The sequence below is a fragment of the Bombus vosnesenskii genome, unplaced genomic scaffold (genome assembly GCF_011952255.1).
Source record: "Bombus vosnesenskii isolate JDL3184/JDL3185 unplaced genomic scaffold, Bvos_JDL3184-5_v1.1 scf7180000013304, whole genome shotgun sequence".
Classification (NCBI taxonomy): domain Eukaryota; kingdom Metazoa; phylum Arthropoda; class Insecta; order Hymenoptera; family Apidae; genus Bombus; species Bombus vosnesenskii.
The window spans coordinates 1,504,602-1,529,837 of NW_022882953.1; the positions used below are offsets into that span (position 1 = coordinate 1,504,602).

The window sequence follows — 25,236 nt, forward strand, 5'->3', positions numbered from 1 at the left end:
TTATATCTTCTTGCCTTCTTACAGTACACAGTTACTTTTTCTATGTTATTTCGGCGAAAGTACTCTTATCTTTATTTCACATGGCAGCACAGCAATCTAGTTTAAATAATCTATTTTGCTCCATGCAAAATTTTCTTGCTTTTTCATAACTAACGCTTATAAAAAATTAATGTTCAAGATATCATCAGGATTTTCATGCAAACTCTAAATAACCATAAACAGATACAAAATAAATATATAATCTACAAACTGAATTATACAAACTTTACGTGGAATATTCGACTTTTCTCTTATACTTTACTATATTTTATACTGTAACTCATATACGTACGAAATTCATCATACGAATTAATCCATTCACGGAGCTGCGAATTCGAGGGAAAAAATTGAAACGTAACATCGACGGAATACTCGAGTCTTCGTCGGCAATATCGAGCCTCCTCGCGACTGTATCTTCCCGCACACCCTATAACTTTCCCCGTCCATGAAAACGTGCGCAGAGCCCTCCTTGGCGTGATACACTTTCCCGCCTAGGCCGCTACGAGAACAAATTAATTTATCATTTCGTAGTGTTACGGTTAACAACATTCCGGGGAAATAATGGCCAGTAATAAAGGCACGTAGCGAGCCTAAAGAACCCCGTGTGCGCCTACGAAGAGTGATCAAGAGAAAAAGAGAGAGAGAGAGAGAGAGCTAGAGAAAAGACGATCCAGGATGAAACGACGAGAAAGAAGGTGTGCGAGTGAGGTGAAGCGAGGAAACGAGCGTAACCGCGTAGACGGAAGCGAGAACAAAAATGTGAAGGACAGTCGAACGAGGAGCGAGAAGGAATAAGGAACGGTATACGCATGCGTAAAGCATGGGTGTATCTTCAGGCACCCTTTCCAGTTACCCCCACCCTTTCGACAGACTCGCCTGTTTTCCTCGTCGCTCGTCCCTCGTCCACCGCTCGATTCAGTCACCGGGCCGTTTCGCGAGCGGAGGGTTTCCGCGCCTTTTCTCTCCGTGCCTTTTGCTATTTCGTCGTTCGACGATCGTACAAGAGCCTACGAATTTTTGCTTCTGCGCTGAGCCATATATTCGCGAAATCATTATCGAACGACGAATAATAACGCGCGGGTTTACTCGTGCCGTTTTTCTGCTTAATTCGACGAGTGGCCCACTTTCGGTACGGTCACATGTGCACATCGTGTCGCGAAGTGTCGTCGCCACGAGAATATCCGCGACATCGTAGCCTTCGGATTTGTCGAACGTCGAGTGTGTGTTCTACGACGAACTCGAATCGAGGTTAAGTTCAGTGTGGTTCTCGCGGTATTCATGCTTCAGTGCTGTCTGTCGGCGATTGCTCCAGACTAAACAATTACAAGGCAACGGTATTTCGTTGAGAGGATTTATGACGCTTAGTGCGAACGAGGATTCCGAATTTGTGGATGGAGTCGCGGTCAGAGCATGAAGCTGGTATACGGTAAATACGCAGTCAACGAGAAATTGACATTCTCGAAGACAAAGATCGCTGCTGATTCGTGACATTGACGACTGATCGAGTGTCGCTGCCGGCCGGGGGGGACTCTTGTTTTTGTTTTCTTCTCTACGTGGCACCCGCTGCGTTCGTAGAATGAGTTCGCGACACGCTGTTACGAGGTCGTGTTGATTTATCGCGAAACGTGTCTGTGGTTGAGTAACAGTGTGATGTTTACGTGACAGCCGGTGTAAGGAACAACCGCGTGAGAGCGTGGCGGGAGTTTCGAACAGTGCAGGTAGTTTCTTGATGCAACGTGACTCGCGACGTTATGCCAGTGCAACGATACGTCGGTACGTCGAAAACGTTGCTAGACAGTGTTCTTCACCAGATACGACATCGATAGTGCGTACAAGTGGAACGGGCTTTGGCGTGTAAACGCGTTACCTTGATTACGTTACATAATTAATTAATCATACACCGTCACAAATGGTACACTAACGTTGCATAATTGAGTGACGCCGCTGGAAGTCGGGACGCGTTGCCGAACACGACATCTTCGAGGTATGGAAATTTCTAATTAAACGAAAGTCCCTCTTAAGCATGCCTACCTTTCTTTCTTTCTCAAACGAGCTCGGGAGATTTAACTTCGTGATTCTCTCACACGGGGTTAAATGAGAAATTTTAACACGTAAAATATAAGCTACCTGAGTTAATTAAGAGATCGTACATAAACGACAAATCCTTTAATTCGCTGTTACATATAAATGTATATTAATCGTTAGGAAAATGAAACAAATATTAAATGCAGGTAACGCGTGCCTTGGATGTAGCAATATTTTATAAAATTCTTCGTTTACATAAATTGTGGGAAATATTAGTCGGTAAAATATACAAAAAGTTTTTCAATATCTTTATCAATCAATTTGGAAATTTTTCCTGGAATAACACACGGAATTTATTTTTCGTTGCTCGTAAAATGGTTTTTTTAATCGAATTCGACTGAGTACGATTGTATTGTATTTTAATCAGAAATTCCTGAAATCGTGAAATAAATCGTGGAATTCATAAAAAATCAATTGTTGGATAAAAATATATTAATACGGTAATGTTGAATTCAAGTATTTATCCAAACACGTGATTTTCGATGTCTAGCTGGTTCCAGGCAATATATTCGAATAACAAGGACGAAGTATCTTTTGTCTTATTTTCTCGTTGTCGTATGCTTGAGACTAACCCATATTTAAAAACATCCGGGAAACCCTGAAAGCTTTTATCTATAACCACCGTGTTTACCCAAGAATGTCGCAGTGCGCCTAGGGCGACACGTTTGCATCTCGCCTTTTTCCTCTGGAATTAGTCTCCACTGGTTTACTTTTCCTCCGTGTACCGTTTTCCATTTTTGTTCTCATCTTCTTTTTTTGTATTCATCTCGATGCTTTTGTTCCTCGGATCTCTGTCATTTACGGACGGAGTGGATTAGGTTTTAAGCATCTAAAGTGATTTTGAAAACTGGGACAGTCTGCTGGGACTCTTTTGTAAGCGATAGCAGAAAAGGAAAGCGCTACGTGAAATGTTCCTTTGACGATATCTCTTAGATTGCACGACTATTCTCTAGAATGGTTTCATGAATTTTATTTAAACACTCTTATACCTTTATGGCTTATGCTTTTAAAACTCTTGAAGGTATCTCAAAACATTATTTCGGGACAATCCAAGCGATAATTGAAGGTTCAGATCGATTTATTTACATATCCATAATATACATCATTTACATATTCATCTCGTTAATAAATAGCTACGATGACACGGCGATATATGCGTTCACAAATTCATAACTATATCTCTCATCTATTCATATAGCCCTGTATAAACAGTTTGTTCGAAAAGCGCTACTAAAATATGTGCAAGAGTAAAAGTTTACTTTCACCGTTAACAACGATCCAATTTACGAAACTTCTATCACGCAAAATTCCAAGCATTAATGTCAACGATCGTGGAAAATTCCAGGAAAATTATTAGTTAATATTGCCGGTTATATAGCAACGGATACCGTGACAAAATCGATGCAGAGAAAACGGTGTGACTGATCGACGTGATCCTTGATAAAATGTTGCCTAGGTTCTCGTTTGATTTTACACTAACGGGACGATATTCGTGGATGGGAGATTGTCAGTCGATGAACAGGAGCGAGTAGCATCTATTGAAATGATATCCTTTCTACTGGCGGAAAGGGTGGAGATGCTTCGGGGCGAATATGAGATTTCAGTGTATCTACTTCGCTTATTGCTTGACATATGTACCTATGTATTAAATGGCCCCATCCCGGGCGGCGTGCATCGAAGCTTTTCATAGCCTGGACTGAGAATGAAATACGAAAAGTGGGAAGGGAAGAAGAATATATCCCTACGGTGACTACCTTTTAGCCTCGCGTCCTTGCAACCGCCGCGTATATACCTTTACAGGACATGTGAAGTCGCGCAGTACACGCTTTGTGCGCTTACCATCAGTTATTTATTCCGTCGATCGCTTTAACGTCGACAGACTTTCCATTATTCGCTGCAACATCCTTTAAACGGGTTTTCTCTCTCTCTCTCTTTCTCTTTCTGTTTTCTCCCTTCGTTGTTTAATCACTGTGTTGCTTGATGTACTTTTTATTTTTATTTGCGCGCAGGAAGTTGGCGGTCGTTTGTGTTACAAAAAAACATGTAGACAGTTATTGCAATCTTTTTACGTTTTAAAGCAAAAAATTTAGAAACAATTCTTTGAGAAATATTTTTAGTAACATTAACATTAATCTGTGACTGTTACTTCTCGAATACTTTAAATGTTACAAACATTGCCATTTCACTATTATATAACGGACGATATTCCAGTAGTCGTCAATCATATATTTCACGATTACGAATTATAAAATCAAATTAAAATTTTTGTTAACATATTTCTATTTAACTGTACAAATTAAAGTTTAACGAGACATATGTGTACGTTGTTATCCTATCTTGTTTTAAAAATTTGTCGTTATTTAAATTGAATTTATATTTCATTTAATTTCAAACAGATTTCAGCAACGTCAAATAATATTGCACCCATTAGTACAGGATCCAAATACCAATAATTAAACCGGCATGTCGTGATACAGTATATATAGTAGTACAAACATATAAATAGGGAGACGATCATTTATATTCGTAAATCGCATTATAGCGATAATCTGCTTAAATAAAACTAGTATTTTGGAATAGTCGATTCCCGTACTTCGTTTTCAAACCATTCGCCAGATAATCAGAGGATCTGAAATTTTGGTCTATTTATACCTTTTACAGCCCTTCTCCGATTCACCGATGGATTGGGACCGCGCCGAGGTCAGAATACCCGGGTAACCGAATATTGGTGCCATTGATATGCATAATCCTTTTACTTCAATATCGCGAACCGAATGTTGGAAGTAATCGATACACACACCTGGCTGGCACGTTCATTATACATGCAGTATCAACGTATATTACGACGCACGTTCGTCCATAGAGTTACTAACGAAGAACGACAAAAAGTTAAAAACTTTTCCACTGCGCACGATGGAATATCTCTTCGCGGTTTTTACAGCATCTAATGCGAGCGTGGCGTTCCCGGGGAAAGAAAAATATTTGGGATATGAAAATATTTTCGATATTCGAATCGTTCGCGAGCAACAATATTTATACGATTCGTTGGTCGCGAACGAATTCAATTACGAGCCAAACGAAACTTTTTGCCGTCGCTGTATAAAATTCTCGGTGGCATCGTTGACCAATGTCGAGGCTCCGTTCAGAAAATTATATTCACCGGTTTTTTAACAGAAAAGCGAATATTCCCGACTCTGTTGCCCAACGAATGCACTCGCCCACACGCAAACGGTTTCCTGATATTTCGTTTAATCGAAACCCGGAGTTTGTAACTGAGTTATCGAAGTCGGGCGAATTCGTTTGAAAATCTTCAAGTATTTCCCTCTCTCGAGTTGTTCTCCCTCCGTAGCTGCGTACTAGGAAGCACATCGATCCGTATCGATATACTCCCTGTTGAATTCACCAACCGAATTCTCGTTTCGTCGATTACGTTAAAGTTAACAACGGCTTCCGTTAATTCTTCGTTTTCGATCGCGTTGACTACTTTAGACTACTTTTTCCTTCTCTTTTCCTTCCTTTTCTCGGTCTTTGCGAGGCGAAGGCGGTAGTTGATGTCGCGTTCGCCCGATTACAAATGTGAAATCGATCTTTCATTGTCGAAGAATCGGCGGGGTACGATGGTACTGCCGTTGCTAAATCGATTCTCTGGAGATAGGTAGCTGAGAACGAACGAACCGCCATTCCCGTTTTCTAGTAAGGACGAAGTCTCGTTAGTCAAGCTGGTAATCAAAGCTTCGCTTCGATCTCGCTTCAAATTACTTCTCGTGCCTTCTCTGCTGGGAAAAGACTAACTTTTCGCGTATATTTCGCCCTGTAAAGTCTGACGATCACGTACTACAGGCGATGTTCTCTCGTAAGCAATAACGGCCGCTTCTTGTTGCCGTTCTTTATGAGTATACGGTGTAAAACTAATAGAATTTATTGGAACTGTCGATAACCATTAATAGGATGTTCCGTATGCTTTGTATGAAATATTAAATGAACTAATATAGAAACAATCAATATATATAGAAACAATAATATAGAAAGTTTGAATTTATTTTATTTAAAAATTTTGCTTATTTTCCTTTATCTCTTATAATTTAATGCCTTTGTGTATCGTAAATTAATTCTGGATTTGGATTCGTTATCATTGCATCAAAAGAAAATTCATTAGCTGAGAGAAAGGAAATTTTATATAATTGGTCAAGAGCAAACTTTATTACAGTATTTTAATTTCTAGCATAAATGTATTATATTAATTTCGTATCTATTTGTTTATAGATAATGAAACGTAAACAATAATTATCCGACATAACAAACAATTATAGAACCGTGTTGTTGTCATACATTGAATAATGAACTTTTAATTTTATCAAAAATTTTACCACGATCGCCGCACGAAACTTCAGTGCGGAAAATTGCATTTGCGCTTAACGAGACAACTAATTCGATCACGTGGAAACAGATTTCAGAAGATTGCAGTTGAGTATTTAATACTCTTAATGAAACTTCACTCTCATTAAAGCATTGATCATGCAACATTATACATGTGTAATGTGAAATAATCGAGCTTGCAGAATGTAATTTGTTAAATATGCGCCGTTTGTGCAAACAATTACATAATTCTCGCAAGTACTTGTTTGTTATAAATCCGATTTTATAGAAATACCTAATGAGCACGAAAGAATATTTTAATAAATTCCTGCAATTACATATATTTTTAATTACGTTTAAGATTTTGATTGAATCTTTTATTCGTGTATTCCAATAATATGTTGTGAATTATTTAATCCATTACCATTGTATAACTTTTTATTACATTCACGTTTCGACAAGTTCCAAGTGATAAGAGAGTAAACGAATGAAACAAAAGAAAAACCTTCGATGAATAATAAATACACGGGAAATTGATTAATAAACACGAGATAGATGTCTACACACATTCCCACTTTTGTTTTGATCACAAAAATGAAATTCTATTTTCGAGATCATTGATTCCCTTTGCAAATGTTGCGCAACGACGAGGTCAAATGATCTGCTGCGGCAAAGAAACATTAATAACTACATCGTTGAACGAGACGTGTACTTCGAATATATCTGATAATATTTGCAAACACTTATGAAGTGGTTATCTCAATCGAGTTTAATTTATTCAAATAATTCATCGTCTATTTTTGTCATTCATAATTGTAATTGGAGAGTGCCCGTTAATTTATTAATTAAATAGTAATATAGCCGTTTATTAAATTTTCACGTGTATTATACGACTAATAAACAAGATCCATTGTGTTTATTATGGATGTCAATTACTGTAATTATATCATAATTTAAAATTGCCTGACAATATAATTTAATAATTAATACGATTTAATAATATAGAAATCTTTGTATTTACAAGCTCTAAAATACACGTTTTGTAATATATTACGTCTGAAAACATAATTGTACATCGAGGCAACGGCTAAATTACAGTCTTCGTAAAATTCACAATGTCATTTTATTCTGTGCTTACGCGATAAACTTCCCCACAAAGAGATCGTCCCTCGTAGTTCAAGTACCCTACACGAAACAACTATTCGTTCTCATCTAATCGCATCAGAGGACGCATAAAGGACCACGATTGCGTTCGAATGCAATGGTCCTGGGGCTTTAAAGCATGGGATGCATCATTCGATCTTATCTCGCGACGTGCTCGTTACGCTTGCGGCATATTAATGTCGTACCAGCGATTTCAAAAGAATCTGTCAGGCAAGTGATTTAATCGAATTTCTTTCTTAGCCACATTTATGTGCTACATTTGGCGAGGGAGCATTCAGATTGGTAACTATGTCTATGCGAGTTCTTTTATAGTTGACTGCGAGTAAAAGTAAATACTACATATGTATGATCTTTCGGAAACACTGAAAATGGGAATTAATTATGTGTAGGATTGAGCATTCGAATTGTTCTCAATATTTCTGAGATCTCTTTCAATCATGTTTCTTACTTTCTAATACACTCTCTAATTCAAATAGACAAACATAAAGATAATGTAAACTTAGATTATAAATATCAAATTCATTTTTTTTTTTTTTTACGAATAAGGAAACATTTTCGAAGAAACGAAAGCAAGATTAGGCAGAAGGAACTTGGAATAATATCATAATAAGATTAAGCTGAAATCTTCCTTTATATTTTTTGTAAAATTCATCGTTCATTGGATATTTCTCTCATTGTGTAAATCGATATCAATTTCCATTGGGGTTTTAACGGAGAGCGTAGAATTTAGAATGGGTTTCGATCCACCGAGCATAGAGCACAGAGTTTCCAAATAGTCACCCATGTAATTCTATAGCATATAAGCTAAACCGTGCTCACTGTAGCTTAACTTTGCTGATCGTACGAAAACCAGTTCGCCCCGTTTTCTGCTACAGCAGTTGCTTCGCGATATAACTAGTTGTACCGAGATTTTTAATCGTCGAAACTCTGCTCGTCTCTGCCGATTGCAGTTTCACAGTTACAATTTCCTCAACTAATTCTCCCAATAATTTCTATTCTCATCTTAATATCGGTTAACGACATCTCGTATGCACGTGGACGCTCGTAGACATTGATTTCAGTTCCAGTTTCCCATCGTACGAAATTGCAGGATTTTGTATCGGTTAAATACCGGTTGTCGCGCGATCGGTCACGTTTACCCTTTCACTTCCCACACCTATCGCGTATATTGGACCGTGTTCTATTTAAACGTGCTAATAATAATCGGGAAGCCGGCAATCTCCACCGTTCAAACGTGCAATCTCTTCTAAATACAGTCCGAGGGTGTTTCGAATCAAAACATCGTGGTGTGCGCACGGCTGCTTTGGCCGTTGGGCTATTTAACCAGCGACCGACTTCAAAGTGTGCATGTTTGAAGCGTTTACTCAACAACGAGAGAAAGCTCGAACGAGCTTATTAGGTAAAGAGAGAGAGAGACAGACAGACAGAGAGAGAAAGATTGAGAGAGAGAGAGAGAGTAAGTGGATAAGAAAGCTGAAGTAGGGATAACACGCAGCGAGAAGGCGTAGGAGAGTGAGAGTAAGGCACGAACCGTTTGGGAACAGTAGAAACGTTCCGATTTACACAGACGTACCGCACATAATCCTCGCTGAAGAATTATCGCGAGCGTAGGCGAAAAACAAGAGAACTTTGCGAGAAGTTTCAGACCCTCCCCATTGACGCAATTCGCTCCATATTTCCGAATTAACGGGTTAAACGATAATCCGGAATTATGTTACGTGGCGTAGTGTTGAAGCACACTAGCTTTGTCTGAAATTTCACGAGTTACGACGGCTCTTCATAATGTTTCTCTAGTCTCTCACAAATTGTCTGTTGTTATATAAATTTACATGTATGATGTTACAATTTGCTTGTTTAATAATTTTTAGGGATAGGATTGTACTTTTTTACGAAGAATGTTTACGAAAAATTGATATATTAGATATTTTAAATTTTCAGTGACGAATTTTTTTAAATATATAGGTAAAGTCGGAAATCGTATGCATTAATATTAACTTAGTTGTGTTTGGCTTAAAACGAGAAAATGTAGAAAAATAGAAGGAAAGGATAAGAAAAGGAAGTTTCGTTGTAGTTTTCTATCATATTTCTTTTTATTTTTGTTAATTATCAGTTTGATCATGTATAGCTATTTACCAAACCTTGGTTATCTCCAACTTCATTTGGAAATTCAAGCGGATCTGTTTCCATTAACTGAACGCGATAGCCGTTTATTTTAGTATATTGGTTTACAAATTGCGTTACTAACACCGATTAGTCAATCCATTATTTCTGCTTGTGATTATTTGCAGGTATTATGGCTATTAATATTGCTAATGCGAATATAAACACGGTCACTGATACTTACATACGCAATATGATGAACAACTTCTCCTCAACAGCTGTTAAAATGCTCATCAATGATTTATAAAAGCCGCTTTTAAACCTATAAAAATATTTGAACATATTTTCCTTATCAAAACTTTGAGATTCAATTTATATCCCGCGTACGTTCAACTTTCCATTTCGATGGATATTCAGTGGACTGAATATTTGTAAATATCTATATTGTCGATTTTCCTTCTCTTTTATTCGATCCCTATTTTAGCAATTTTAGGAGGGACGAGACAAGAGATCATCGAGACTCGGGAATCACGCTCGAAGGGGTTAGGTTGTTTTCACGAGTAACGGGATATAATACATAATTGTTCAGCTAATTTCTCGAAACTCTTACCCGTTCGTCCGAATATAAAGCCGGCACTTATGTTCTGAGAGATAGCAGCCTCGAGTGCAAAGGTATTGGAAAATAATGAAGAGGTTCACCCTCGCAGCTGTTGAGCCTCCCCGTGGCTCAATGGTGGTCTGTCGATGACAACGAGGTAATTACTTTTCAAGTAGCAGACGTGCAAATGAACGGCGGTTTAATCTGCCGATAATATTCCAGTATCGCTGCCGTTTTTATATCACCCTTCGTACGAACGTAGGCAAAGACGATCGTATCGAACAGAAAATTTATTTCCGTCCGTGATTCGATTCGTCTGCGAGAATTGCTATAATCGGATCACGCAGCGTCGCGAGATGATATACCATAATGAAAATGTCTCGCGACTGGACTAGACTATCGTCCGAACGCGGTCCCTCTCGAACTCTGTCGTTGAAAGAATTTTACATTTTCATTTATCTCCGAATCAGGATTGATGTCTTCTGATCAACGATCAGGTAATGTTTATTGCAAACGTAGCAGCGAAAGGGTAATTAATCTTGCGACTATGACTCATCGCGAGATTTTCACGTGTCGTATATCTCGTCAGCGATTTCGTTACGTTAATGCGGCCGATGTATGTAGCTCGTAACGTTTCGTCGCATTAGGAGCGTAATAATGAAATACGGGTTATTTACTTAATCGTCGTAACGTTTCTCTAGTCGCAGTATATTTCATAATTAAAGTAATGCATTAATATCACGGCGCGAAGCTTTTCCCCGCCTCTGTTAATTCGCTTCGCAACGAATTCTCGGAAGCAACTGAAATCTCGTTGATTACTAACCTGGCCGTTCTTCGTTCCACGTCACGTAATCCTATCGTTCATCGTGTACCATTAGAATTTATCGCGCTGAATCAAAGCGAACTCGGTTTAGAATCGGTGTCGAGAGTTTCTCGGGAACTCGCCCGCGACACACCTTTGCCCCGAATTAATCTCGCGCTATATAGCTATAAGTTATTTTCTCATTTCTACGATTTCATCGTCGTTCTCTTTTCTCTGTATTATATACTTGGAACACACTTGGCCGGTGTATTATTACTACAAAAAAGAATTTAAAGCTTGCACGTAATGCGCCTCTCGATAAATCATGGCTTATTGAACGCGCGAGGCTCAGTTTTGAAGCCCACCAACGGGGTGCCTGGCGTTGTTCGTTCGCCGTGATACGTCATAAGTCACAGCTGGTAGCACGTTGCGACGACATCATCCAACCGTCCACCCTTCCTGCCACCCCTTCTGTCAGCCACCCCCGTGGTGGCCCCTGCCTCGCTAGAGTTTGGCCAGCCTAGACATAATAGTGCCATTAACCGATTCTGTATCTTAGCAACGTAACGCTGCTCTCTCCTTCGTTGGACCCGTTTATTGCATTCTATGATTGATACTGTAAAATATGGTGTTTGTGCGTAGAAACCTCGCAGGAGGCCGACAATCGGTTTGCCCGACATTTCCACATCTATCCTAGTACCGTGTTGCCTTTGGAAATAAATAGATATATCGATCGAGTTACAAATTGTATCAAAGTTCTACACATGTCTCCAGTGTCTATAAATGGAATTGTCCACAAGTGTCGGACGTATAGTTTGGTGTGAATGTAACAGATGAAGATCGTTTAAATATTATACTTCTTCAATGTACTTGTCGTAATACGACCGCTTCACACTGACAGGAAATCTTCCTGTGTGAACGCTGTATCAAACTAAAAGTATCCGGAGACATATGTTTGATGCTTTATAGGAAATTCTAGCTTAACACGACCCACGATCGAGTTCTTTATCGTCGTAGAAAGAAAATATTTTCTCTAGACTGGAGAGAGTGAACGATTAACGTCAATAAACGTGACACGGAGTTCATATATCACGGATATGAAGATCAAAGGTTCCAACCAGGCTGGAAAGGATCTAATTGTGTTTGAAAAGACGAATGGGGGCGACGATGGTTGTTCATATTGTTTATGACCATGTCAGAAGCATGTGCTGGCTGTCTTTGAAGGGCCCCCATTGGAAAATTGGACTACCTTTCATTTCGTTCGCGTCTAATCTTTCTTATTGCGTATATCTAATTTTTATTTCCGCATTTCGCTTGATTTTTCAAGCCTAGTGCATCGTGATTGTCTTCTCGTTTGTTATGTACCAATCATTCGTTTGACGTTTCTTTGTTTACCCTGTCCTCTGCGTCACTTCCAGCGTTGCAGCGCTGAAAATATTTTCCACTACCGCAAGCTATCAGCTTTCGGTCGCGAAATATCCATGGTATTCTTCGAAGTTTGCTCGCGGTCGATCATATATTGATAATTAACAATGGCCGCGATGATTATCTCGCGGAAGATAGAAGCGATATCGACGATAGAATCTGGCGAATAATGCTGTCAACCGTGATGGACAGCTGTAGTCACGCGACGACCAGATAACGCGTAAGCAAGTTTACCGAATGGTCGTGTTTGTTTAACGTATTGTCCGAGCAAATAAATGTTTTATGTCCGTCAACGCGATAGATCTCTCAATTCGCTCCGGTTTTCATACATACCGGCAATATTTCTCTTTCATTCATAAATCGTCGTAGTAGCGAGGCGGTGGCTACTACTTTTGTCACAGACAAAGATCCTAACAGCGGTCATTAAAAATCACACCAGGGAGGGGTTGCGATCAGACAAGGGTTGTAAGGACTCGAAGGGGTAAGTTGCCGTATGGCGGTTCGGAAAATCGTGTAGAATACAGCCCTCCTTTCCATTCGCGAGCATATTACGCGCCACCTTGAAATGCCTGTAACCATCGATCAAACCGTAATTCCCATACATGTCGCCGTTTTTCGAGCCTGTTGAACTTCGATAGAAGCGTGTAATGCGATTCTCGAAGAAGTATATTTTTACGTTCACTGGGTTTATGTTCCAGCGGATTAATCTTTCGAGAAACAAGTACCTTGAAAAATAATAATAAGATCTGTTGGATTTCTATAGATCTAACTAACTTCTACTACATCGATCCTTGATATTAGATCAACTTGGGTTAAGATTCGTTGCTTTGAAGTTTCACAAGACGGATACAAAATTTTCGATTGCTTCCTACTTCCTTTTCTTTCATAATCAAATGGATAAAATCGAATTTTGATTAAGGAATAAATTATTTCCGTTCGTCTATCTTCGATAGGTAGAGGATAATTTGCGATATTAAAATTATGGATTCCGCGTTAATACATATTCACGCAAGTCAACAGCATATGTGCATCGATATGGTAACTATTATCAGACTAGAGCGGGTTTGTTGAACTATACCGAAAGAAAACAAATGGTGATGGATGCTAAATAAGCGCGCAATATCACGCTGGAAGTAATCAATCCTACCTAACGCCACTTTCCGTACCGCTCTATTCTCCGATTATGCAGATCATTTTGCACGTTCCATTGAATTATTGCGATGATATTACGCGTTTGAGCTCTTCGTTCGTGACGCGATTCTACTTTAATACGACATTAAACACTATTCATTCTGAATCGATATTTCGATAGACGATAAATTGTATAGTCGTAGCGTGCTCAATGAATAGAACAGTATATCAAGTGTTTGGATCTCGGTCTTCGTTGTTAGAGATTTTTCACTACTTATACATTCTCATGTGGTGGCATTTTGGAACTTAAATCCGTGTCGTTTTTTGTAGAAACGCGCGTGATCTCATTTATGGATTCGTGTAACGACAAAAAGCGGGTGCATTTTACGTCGGAGCACAGTTACGGATGAACGTGAAAATAAAACGTCGAATCAAGTGATCATTTGATAAAACTTTAACAAAATGCCAGAAGCTATCCCTGCTCGGTTAAACAATAACAAAAAGCGATGCCAATATTACTAAATGTTTATGTCACTTGTCAAGATCCAATTGAATATTTTACAAAATATATTTCACGTGGAAAAATAAAAATTGCAGAACAAATAAAAATTTTGGTAACGTTCCTGTTTGAATTTTTAACCGCGATTTAACTGATATTTATTTTATCGGTTCCCTGTGTTTTATTGCTAAATGTTGTTTTTTCTTACTCGAAATTTTCGACAAATATTATATATATATATATATATTTTTATTTTAAATAAATCCTTTTATTCTGTTCACAATGATCAGACACTATGAAAAGAAATTTTACAAAATTTCACCATTCAATTAAGTATTCTGGAAAAATATGAAATCAAATTGCCAAAACGCAACGTATTTATTTTCGTTCGAAACGCGTCGGCACGTACAAAATTCTCTTATTAAATCCATCGTTCAATTTTTATCTTAATCCTACCTTGACCTCTCTCTTCGGTGATCCTTCTTGGTGAACCATTTTTCCCTCTTTCTCTTTCCTCTGGATTTACAGAACGCTATAGAGATACTTTTCTTCATACGCGGATGTAATTCCCCGTACAAATGGAGGTTGTTCCAGGCGAACTCTCGGGTCACGTCGACGACCTAACTGTCCTGACACCACCCAGCCTTTTATACCAAGGGTTACCACGCGAAAGTTCGGATGAAGGAAGGGGAGAATCCATAAGCCGTCCTTCTGGTCTGGCCCTCATCCTCCGACATCTTCTACCCCCGTCTTCCACTCGCACCATGGACGCATCTCACCATAAACTCCGCTATATGCAATCTTTCGTCTTGCTCTCGTGCTTACAATCTCACGTGTCTGCCAGACCTACGCCCAATTTCATATCGTACCTGCTTCTTTCAATTTTTTATTTTTGCCTCGAAACAGATATTCTCGGATCCTTTCATCTTGTCATATGTCATTTGATCACTTGCACGTTCCGTGTTTCGCCCTTTTAAAAAGGGAGAAGCCTGATAGTCGTTTGTAGCCCTTTGTGAATTCTTATCGTGGGGACTGTACAAGATAATAATAGGGAAAATGGTTTTGTTCTGAATTTTTCATCGATACTAATCGATGTGTCAGCTGTAGCATTCTCTTGGATGGTTGTTACTGAATATTGTGAAGTGAAAATTTAGCGACCGAGGACATTTTTTTAACTATCACTTTAGCATCTGGAGATATAGAATGGTTATAGTCATTTGTATTGTAGCATTTACATTAATTAGTTAAGATACTAATATTAATGATATATTATTAATTGATTAAATTCAAGCGTATTAAGTTTTATAATTTAGTAGCATTTTCATGTCTACAAAAATTTGGTATTATGAAAACGAAATGTAGAACCTGAAATAGAATTTCATAATGAAAAGTAGAATCATATTCGATTCAATCATGTTTTGTTATCGTTAAAAAATTCCTTAAGATAGAAGAAAATGTGGAAGATTCATTATCAATATACCTATACTTTATATTAAACTAAAGTTTTTTACTTATCGAAACAGTGGCAAGATTGTAACAAAAAATCACATTAGGATTAAATGTGGAATTTGTTACTTATCTGACAAATCTATTTTCTTATACTCAAATGCATATCAAGCAAATCATATTCAGCAGACATAATAGTCTACCCGGAGTAGTTTCGCACAAACTTCAACTCTACTCAAAGTATATCTCTCGACCATTCCACTCCATTCATAGCATTTACACCGCTTGGCCAATGGCCGCTTCTATTGGACTTTCTGACGAAATGTTAAATCTAAGCAGTTCGTAGAGCCAGTTAAACTCTCCTGGAAGATTGATGTTTTTAGAAAGGAATTAGCCCGTGAAAGGAAAAGGAGAGGTCCTCTTAAATGGAAAAGTTAAGTTCGACAGAAATGCAGTCTGTAAACTATGAATCCAATTTTAGTCGGTTGCTCCTTATCAGTGCCGAACCGGCGAAACTCCAGGGCTCTGGTAAACTTTCGCCGTCTGCTGTCACTTCAAGCAGAATCATTAAATTAACAAATCCGCTCGCCACACGCCGGACAATTTCTTTTATTGAATCGGAGAAAGTTTTAACGTTGAGTAATCCGTTTGAAAATAAGAGGAAGAATCGTTGGGAAGACGATACGGGCTACGGACAGCGAATTAAGAGAGGTTTCAAAGTTATGATTCCTGGTTTGAAGCGTCGAGAATGGATTACTGCTGGCAGCTCGAAAATAAAAGTTTTCAAAAGAGGAAAAGGAGATCCGCCACGTCGTCGACGGCGCACCGATAGAAAGCAGTTGGTAGTCGGTCAAGAATGGAGCGACGCGTCGTTCGAACGTTCGCGCAACGATATCCAGGATGATAAGAGGGAATCGCTCTTCGAGGGGGATAGCTGAAATTCCACGATGAATTTGAACTATTTTAATAAAACTTGGCCAACGAGTCCGGCACGCGTGTGTATCTACGTGTGAGCGTTCGCACATTGTCAAATTTCAATGGTTAAAATTAAACCGCCAAGAAAGTTTTAGACACTGGCTGGTGAAACCTGGAACAAGGAAATTAAACTTTTCCGTCGCTTCTCACTTTTCACGGGATCCCACTTTCCCCGTGAAATTTTAATCGTCCGGTTTTGTAAAACCCTCTCTAGAACTGTATTTTATAATGGTAACTCTGTTATTCTCTACGTAACTGCTAGACGATAATTCTATTCTCGTTCGATTATTCGCTAGGATGCACGTTGACATATTTTTGGAGACATTTACTCTAATCTCTTATCGTACCTTTTAATTAGACGAATTAATTCTCGTAAAGAAAGTTGGATAATCGATTCTAAATATCTGATCGCTGACTATACGAATAAATCTGTAATCCGAGTACTGCTCCATTTCATCGTATGTAACCTGTGTTGGCGATGTAACGTGTAATCCTTGGAGATCAGACCTGGGGCTACGTAAAAAGAATAATTAATATCATGTTCACGTTATTATCAGAAGCTGCACGTAAGCTTCTATTTTCTTTTATGGTAACGGTTAATAACTGCTTTTGAGGATGCGCCAAGTCCCACAGCTACGGATAATCGTATTTAATACTCTTCTTTGCTTCGATATATGACGACGTCTATGGACTGGTTCATAACTGCTGATTCTCCGTATTTCACAAATCCTGAGGTATCATTACCGTTTTCGTTTTCATTAATTCTCTTTGAACAACATGTCTATTCGATTCGTCAAAATATTTACGAAGGAAAATGAGAATTATCAGAATTCGTTTTAAAGTATTTCCAATCGGTTTTGATGTCAAATTTTCTGTCGATTAATACTTTGGAAGTAGGTAACGAGACACGTGTTTGACAAAGAGCGGCTGTTAATTTGAATCGCTCAGAACGCGCGGTATTTCGATTAATTGAGCTCGATAACAAGCTTTCGCACTCGCGTCTCATTTTCCCCATTATGAACGATTTTCGTTGAGTCTCGGGCAAAATAAGATCACGTTCCAGCCATAAATCTTTGTCTTGCTTGACTCAGAGAGTCCCTTTATTGCCACTAGAAAAATCGTTGACTCTTCTCCCGTCTTCGCGCGGCGTTTCTTCATAAAATACTCATTGCGTCAGATATATTCTCTCCATGAAAACGACATTGTACGTTATTTTCTAGAAACGTCTCAAACATATCTAAATGTGACACTATACAGACGAGGTACAGAATAGACTTATCACTTTATGAGGCTTTGTACTCCATGTTTTGAAATACAAAGTTGTTAAAGACAACAAATATAAAGCGATCTTCACTGTGATTTTCTTCCTTCGAGTTAAATTTAGTAATTTAAATCACAGCTACATTTGTGCTCCTCCCATTAATTTACACGATAGGTCTATGTCAAAGTATTCTTCTTGACAATTTGTATTGAAAATCTATGTGAATGCTCAATTTCGAGGGGTTTCGCTATTTCAACGTAAATATTGGGATCGATGAAAAAAAAAAAATGTATCAAATATTTTTCCTAAATTTACCTGCCTATCAAAATATCAACTTTCGACATATTCTCTGTTAACTCTCGAACGGACAAATTTGTATTTCCATTTTCGATTTAACCAATCGCATTGGTACGTATAGTAATTCCGCAGTGGTACTAGCAATTTACCGGACATTCTACATATTCCGTGAAAGCAAGCAGTTCCGGTGGAATTGTCGCTTCTGTGCGAAAATGCAACTGGCTAGGAAAGCTCGGCGAGTTACAGCTCCATCAAGCACCGCTCTCACGTGTAATTACCGCTGTTTGTAAATCTGATTGTGCAAATATCGCGCGGCGATTATAACTTACTCGACGATTCTAATCAGCAAAGTCGTAGACGCTTCGTAATCAGAGCATTAGCTTTCTCGTTCATAGCAGATAGAGAAGTACGCTGCGAAACGGAGGACATCGAGCACGTAACGAGCTCTCTTCGTGACGGTTTAAGACGCTATACGGAGCCAAGAAAGTTAGTTATTTACTCGAGAGAAGCTCTGACAGCTCGTTTACGTACGCAACGGTATTTCATTTCCTAGACGCTTCCGGATAGGCACTCGTGCTTTCGCGCAAACACATTAAGCCACCCCTAACTTGCGTTTCGTTCCAGGATACTTGATTTTATGATCTTCCACTTCTCCCTCTTCTTCTATATTCGATCTTTTTCTATACATCAGCGCGAGACGATGTGTTGCACGACGCAACACGCAAGATTTTTTGACGTCTTAATGATTCTCTGTAGCTCGAGAGTGTAAGCTGGAACCGTTCATCTCACACTCTGTTTATTACTTTTCCGGTGAAGCATTTTCAGCGAGGATTCGAAGCGTGTTCACGGGGTTCGTTTATTTAATCTACATATGAAATTGATATAATATCATAGCGAATGAATAATATTAGAAGAATCATGGTATGTTATAAGAGTTTTATAATACGCGTCTTCGTTACTGTAGAATGCATACAGTACATGTCAGACATCTACTAGAATTCTAATTATTTGATTATCGATAATACTAACGGATGAATAAAAACATTTGTCGAGGTTTCCTTGTGCTTTTTTATTAAGTTTGGATAACTATTGATTTAGTAAATTTATATCACTGTTTATTGACTTTGATGTTTATCAAAATTATCAGACTAATTAAGCCGTTCAAAAAACACATTGATCAAGTTCATAAATCGAGAAACAGGAGAAGGTGATGGTATCAGTAAACGTTATTTTTTAAATTTACTTTGGCAACGAATATTAATCGTATACTTGTGTAATGAAATATAAGAAATTGATAAAACGTAGAGTTGATCAGTTTGCCTATTGAGCCAATAAGATTAATATTTTATCAAATATGAATAGCTAGTTATGTAACCTATCTTTGGTTATAAGGGACTAAGTACTTTATTAATATAAGCTTAATGAATGAATTATACAATATCATGCCGCGAAGTCATTAGGGCGTGTTAAAGCTTGAAGACAAGTTCGCGTCCAGGAGAAAGTCTCTAGTGCCCAGAAAAGATTTATATGGCGAGGGGTGAAAATTCATGCTACGCAGTTTCCGCCCAACGAATAATTGTCCAAGATTCCGGTCACGAGTCACCGGAACTGAAAGCCGTTAAGTCGGAACTAATTGAACTGTTGCTAAGGGACAGCGAGAGGTGAAGCAAGGGTGCTGTAGCTCGGGTATTATAGCGATACCCTGACCGAGAACTACCAAATCCCCGGTGATAGATCCATACGAACAATGTCACCTAAGAACGGAATCATTAATATATCAAGGTTTCGCCATTAATCGAAAAATCAACGCGAAGCGACACTTTTCGATTTGAGAAACACAGGCGTACAAACACGGGCGTACAAACAATTTTTTACGATATTCGACGTGATCGTTTTCATTATTTTTCTGAAGAAAAATATGAAGATTAATTATTACAGAAGGTTATACGAATTTAACCTTACAATTAGTTGTGTTTGGTATCAAACGTTTGCAAGAAAGTGATCGCAAAATTTTGATAATATAAATTGTTAAATTTATTTATTCTTATATAATGAAATTTATTCGTGTAATTTTTAATTCAAGTTTATAAACGTGAATTATTATGTTCGTTGATTAGAGGAATGTAGTAACTCCAGTGTTAAAAACCATAGATAATAGAACTGAATTAAATTGCACTGATAACAATATCAGAATTATGAGAACAAATAGTAGAGACAATGGGAATACGGAAATTGATATTCTCAAGATTCTACGTCCGCGTGACTCGAAATTGAAGACATCCAAGTTGTAACAGTCGAAGATCCTAGGGTCAGGAGAATCTATACAGACAATATCAGAATCGTAAGAGACAAATACCAGCATACTGGAATCCTAGAAGTTATAATGGAGAACACTAGAACTGAGGAAGTGAATATCGAGGTCATCAGAATTGTGAAAACTAATATCGTAGATATATAATGTTGTAGAAGCTGATACTATGAATGTCAGCAGCAAGACAGACGTTACCAAATTATTAGAATCGCAGATATTAAAGATTCAAACCATGAGAATTGGTATTAATGGTGAAGCATTGTTAATAAGCACAAAGAATGCCGTGAAGCTGAAGTTCTTAAAGAACCCAAAGGCCTTGGAGTTCAAAAAAATCTTTGAGGGGTTTCGTAGGTCTTAAGGACTTTGAACATCCTAGAAATGTCGAGGATCTTATGAAAAGACTGTGTACTTCAGAGGCCACAAAAATTCTAAAGATTCTACAAAGTTTCATGCTTTCAATATCGATACAACGTTCAATGCATATTAAAATTACATAGATTCTGAAATATTTGTAATTTTTATATCATTAATATTCTGTTTGACTATTCGTGATTTCTTAGTGTTTTATTAACGACTTCCTCATTGAAACGATTAAAAATATTTGTTTGTATAATATATTAGTCTGTCAATGAAGCGTATATTCGAACATTTTAGATCTTTCATGTAGATTGTATGACTTATATATAAATTTAATTTGACTCATTATGATAACACTATTCCTGTAGTTGTTTAGAGTTCTACTAGTGAGTGTACTATTCCCTGTTGCTACTCTAAGTTGTACGATATCAATCTTGAAAATGAATAACCAGGTAGAGCTACAAATATTTATCTAAAATAGGATCAGAGACATCGCGCCTCGCTGGTAATCCATCAATCCCAATGAAACAGACCTTTCATTAATAAACATTTATAAAAAGCAAACCGAAAAACTGTACATGTCATACATCACAGTCTAATAATACATACTATTATTCTTATAAATCATTCTAAACTGTACAGCATCAGTTTTACTCTATATGATAGTTATTCCATGCTGGTGCGTCATATTTTGTTGACGTTGACTCATATGTTGATAATAAAATCATAGATCGTAACCGCAATCTTCAAACACAATATATCGTTATATTTCAGAGAAAGATGATTCCATACAGTTCTTTGAGGTCATATTTACCCTTAATGCATCTCTCCCTCTCTTTGTGTTGAATCAAGCAACTCATTACTTTACATTGTGGAACCCGTCGACAATGGCAGCCTTTTCTCCTCTACCTCGCCGCTCATAAAGCGAAAGAGCGGTCTACTGCGAGAAGAAACCGATGAATGGGTATTCGCTGTACTTATACGACCTCCACTCGATCTTCGAATTCACATTCGACCATTCCCGTGCATATTTCCTTTTATCGAGACGGTTTTTTCCGGCTCGCATTATATCGATTTCACGGAGCAATTATTATTGCGTTCACTGAATCTCGAGTAAGGCAGAGTTCACTATGAGACGAATGTCGTCAAGTGGTCGATATTTTCGATAAAAGATTGGTCGTCAAGCTAACGAACGTCAAACAATACTACACGAAATCTTTTATGTTATTAGACATTCAGATATACAGATTGAAAGTATTGGAACACTTGTAGGCATCTGTTATGAATATATCATGTGTGTTATATGTAACATCTTGAATTTTTATTAGCACTGTTACGAGAGTCGACTATCATAACTGTATTTATAAAGTTTGGAACGAATCTCAAAATATATATAGCGGTTGCAAGATATTTAGTACAAGCTATGTATTTTGCAGAGATCACGGAAATATTTAAATAGTCCATTACCTACAATATTTATAACCTCAATATTTATTTAACGTTTATTATATACTTAAAATGGCCTAATGTATACAAATTTTTTACTAGATACACGTTTGCAATAAATATCTTGCAATTTCTATATATATATTTTTTTCGATTATTATTAAATTTTACGTGTTTCGTTACGGTGCTAATAAAACTTCAAGATATTCTATGTAACACATATAATATGAACATGAATGTTGTTTGTGGTAAATACTCAAAAATACTTTCGTGAACCAGTATACTTCAAAAGAAATCGATATTACAATTGCACTCGTTGCAATTTAAATAAATTAACATATTAAAATTACCTGCTTTTCGTGTATTCTACTGTTTAATCGTTCTTCATTTGAATGTGCCGTTTGTTACATAACTTCAGGCCATTTGCATTTTAAACGAGAACTTTTATTTAAATCTAGATCGAAAAAGTCACTTGAAAATACTAATTTACCACTGTATTATTCATAATTAATCTAACATTTCCTCGTCACTCTTCCAACAACCGAGTTTACTTGAATTCGAAACTCCGCCTTCGGGTTTCTATGACATTGTTAGAAGTCCATGTGCAAGTCCAAGCCCCGTATAAAATAATCTCGCGAGCCGACTAAACGTCATTGAATCGTAGACGGTTTTGGCAGCGAAATTCGCGGAGCGGAAAAGCGGGAAAAAGTGGCGCGGCGGACGGTCGTACGCGACGATAAGAGGGCGAGCCAGGCGAGTGACAGTTTTGTTTCGTCGGAGCGGAAAGGAAAATTTCACCGTGAAATCCTGGACGTCCAGCGCGTTGGTTGTTTACCGCGCGCCCTTTTCTACCCTCTCTGGTTCCCGTTCTTTTCTCTTCCTGTTTCCCTCTCGACGACGAGACGCACATACGTATCCAGACATAATATTGTTACTAAGCGGTAGCATATTACTTTCGAACAGCGCGAGAAAACGAGCGGCCACGGTAGAAAGGGGAAGATGAAATGAAAATAAAGCATGGACAAACCAGCCGAGCCCCTTTCGTTTTTTAACGAGCAGCAGCAGCGAGTCAGCAGCAACACGGTCGCCGCTGGGAAGGCGCGCCGCGACTTGGAAACAAAAGAATTCGGAAGCTTCCTGTTTCGTAGTCTGCGCTGTGCGTGCGGCTGCTCGCCGCCGTACACGGAAGGTGTGAATGCGGGTACTTTCGTAAATGTACTCGGCTCGATTCGAAGAAGTTGAAGTCTCGACGTTAGCAACGAGAAGAATGAGGGCTCAACCCTGGGCACGAAATTCGAGAAGTAGGGACGGTGCAAGGGAACCGGGGAAAAAACGAGTGGAGGAGTGTAACGTTTCCATTGTTAGACGAGTTTATAATTTGAATAATGGTCGAGCATGGTCGTGGCGACGATTTTTATTGAAATAATAAGAACCGGGGCGTACTCGTGAAAGCTTGTTGCTCGTTCTTACTCCCTTCGCGCGTCACGCTGCACGGAAAACGTTCTAAAAAAGGAAACGCAAGGTGTTACGGAGAAATCTGAAACGAATCGAGTCGAGTACCAGTTTCCGTGCAATGTGTCGCGGATTATATAGGCATTGAAAAATTGTATCCGAGCCGCGGAATGGTCGCGTCGTGGCTGCTGTGTAATAACTTGGCAAAGAGAATCGCGGCAAACGGGCCGGAAGGATACAGTCGTTTTTTGCTCGTTCGTTCTTCTGCCTGATTAAAGATGATATTTTGCTCGTGTCGAAACGAAACTTCTGTACTGTATATGTATCCGGACGAGGCGTCCAAAGACTGCGAGTAATTGCGAGTAATTAGAAGTAATGGGAAACGGCAGCTCGCGTCATTAAATCAGAAATCGGTGGCTCATATGATTTACACAGACGATGTTGTACTTACAGCTCGGCGAGTAGCAACCGCCGTCGTTGGCTTGTACAGCGCAGAAAATTGTTTTCCGCGCTGCTGTGCCGGGAAGCACGCGTCGCGAGTAGGAAGCGAGGGCGAGACATCGTTGTCGTCGTTGTAGCTCTCTTAAAAAAGAAGTCAGACACACGTGAAGAGAGTGAGAGGCCCGCGAGCAACAGAGTGTGAGCGAAAAGCGGAAAGTGAAGGACAGAAAACGAGAGAGGGGGAGGAAGAGAGCGAGAGAGGGTCGTTGGGTGGAAAAAGACACTGTATACTCCCTGTCGGCGACGCACACACTGGCATAAAAGCAGACACGCGTGTGTTGAAAAGAAAGGGCGTTGTCGTCCGTCTAGCGGGGCGTCTCGTCCCATTGTCCATGCACGCGGATGGGTTGGCTCTTTACTGAAATGCAAGCCGAGGTTTTTTCGAGGGATGGAAGCACGAGCCTGGGACGGAACATTGGTAGAAGAAAGAAGATCATGTACGAGTGAAAAAGAGGGAGAGAGACAGGCGAGGGGTGGCCAGGCGGCTTCGCGACCCCCGACGCGACTCTTCGATTCGAGACAGGCGAGAACAGGCGGGTATGTTGGGGGTGCGTAGGTATTTTCCACCCCCTGGGGATCGCCGGCGGTCCCGCGACGCTCTCTCCTTCCGATTGTTACCTACACCGGTTGCTTGCACTGTTTTAACGTTATTCGAGACAGCTCCTTTTGTCTACCGATACGTTGCGCCTTCGGCGGAATCCGGCCGAGGGTTCACATAGAAAGAAGCAGAGGGGAAGAGGGATGTAGACGACGCGAAGACAAGGGGGCGGAACACCGTCATTAATTCCACACGTTCCTTTACTTTTCTTCTTTTTTTTTTCTTCCTCTTCTTTTTCGTCACTCTTCGTTGCTTCTTCCTCCAACATCGACGTCGCGGAGGAGCGGCGCGGACTGGCGTGATCGTCGCGCGATCGTGAATTTTTCATTAAATTAACGCGGCCTGTCGATTCCTTTGGCAGACAGCTTTCGGACGTGATTGTGCTCGGCCAGC

At 39.0% G+C, this 25,236-nt stretch overlaps 1 protein-coding gene across 3 annotated transcripts in view; it reads left to right on the top strand.

Moving 5' to 3' along the window:
* LOC117234230 (semaphorin-2A) overlaps positions 1-25,236 on the top strand; it is a 555,746-nt gene that overhangs the window by 101,619 nt on the left and 428,891 nt on the right. For 2 of the 3 annotated variants that reach the window (XM_033495222.1, XM_033495224.1), the window contains exon 1: positions 960-2,023. The exons of the other annotated variant lie outside the window; for it this stretch is intronic. The gene's annotated coding sequence lies outside the window, so the exon portion shown is untranslated. Of the gene's footprint in view, positions 1-959; positions 2,024-25,236 lie in introns of those variants that run through there. 3 annotated transcript variants of the gene reach the window in all.